The following is a 1,471-nucleotide window of genomic DNA, read 5'->3' as shown; positions in this document are numbered from 1 at the left end:
TGTTGGTGTTTATGCATATTGCAGAGAAGGAGAATACTTCCCCTGGTAACAGAGTGGTAATCTTTGGTTTGGTTTCTGAGTGTGTCCTCTTTTCACTAGAACATGAAGAATGTAAGTGGTGTATTCTAAATTATTTTCACTCTTACTGGTAGGTGCACACTGTGTAAACATCCACAGAGCAAGGTTAAGTATTAATACTATCCACGTACAAAAGCTTTTCACTGACAAAAGCAGATCTGTATATCTGCAGTGTGCTCTCCTTTGCTCTAAGGTCTGGATCCTTTCTTCTGCTTTGTTGTCTACTTGGTTCCACTTGGATGTGCCCTTGGAGATGTTATGCCCTGAACTGTTACCTGTCTTGGGATGGCATCAAGTGCTTCCAGGTGTCAGGTTACAACTGAGCTAGTCACAGATGATGCAGGGCAGGTTCAAGACTTGCTGTTTTCCCTTGAAAGACAGCTGTCAGGTAGTGTGATATTATCAGACACTTTCAGGGCAATACGTTGTCAGCATCAGTGGAAGAGTTGGGAAGGGGTGCTAGTAAAAGGGGACCATCGCAGAGGGATGTTTGCCTCATACGGATCTGTGGAGTCCAAGACCAATCTGACAATGTCGTGCAAGTGAAATAGAGCACATGTGTGGTGAGCCTGTCACAGGCAGAGTGGGGGCTTCAGACAGTTTAAAGAAGCTCTCCTATTGAGTCACGAGGTGCAGACAGGGCCCTCTTGCTTTCTAAAATCCTCAGAGGAGCCTGGATGTGGCTGGATCCTGTCTTAGCCCCAGATTGTCAGTGGTTCATGTGTAAAGGATTATATAAGTGTAAATGAATCTTTATACAACTTGGTCCTGGATGATGTAAGGATGGCAAACCAGATATATAAATATGTATGATTTATTATGATAATGATTGGACAAAAATATCTTAATCAGAATTATTTGCTACACAGTATAGGAGGTAGAACAGCTCTTACAGTGCACTCTGATGCAATATTGAAGCAATTGTTTTAAAGCAATTGTATTAAAGCTAGGAAAAAAAACAGTTAAGTAGAGATAATGTTATTCACCCATGACTGTGGACTAATTTCTTTTGCTCAGTCATGAGGATTAACCTTGAGCAGCATCCCCAGTCAAGGGAGAAATCTCCACACATACACTTCAAGAAAGGGTGTATTAGAAGACTCTGCCCTTAAAATTTGGGACTGGGCTTTTATAGCATGAAGTTATTGACAGTCATAGCTAGCTGTGTCAGCTCAGCAACTTTGGATAAATTATCTGTAATATCACTTATTGGTTCTGGGTATTTTACCAGGTCTACCACATCTTCATGTCACTATCAGGATGTTTAATTTCGGGACTAATGAGTCAGACTGGTTTCAGCATTACTATCAAAAACAGCATGATGATCCCTTCTTCATTTACCACAGATAGCTTTTCCCATAGTCGTCGATTGTTTTTCCCATTCCAGACAAGC

Source organism: Pyrgilauda ruficollis, unplaced genomic scaffold (assembly GCF_017590135.1).
Source record: "Pyrgilauda ruficollis isolate IOZ18807 unplaced genomic scaffold, ASM1759013v1 scaffold4, whole genome shotgun sequence".
In the NCBI taxonomy this organism is placed as follows: Eukaryota; Metazoa; Chordata; class Aves; order Passeriformes; family Passeridae; genus Pyrgilauda; species Pyrgilauda ruficollis.
Note: the sequence above shows the minus strand (reverse complement) of the source record.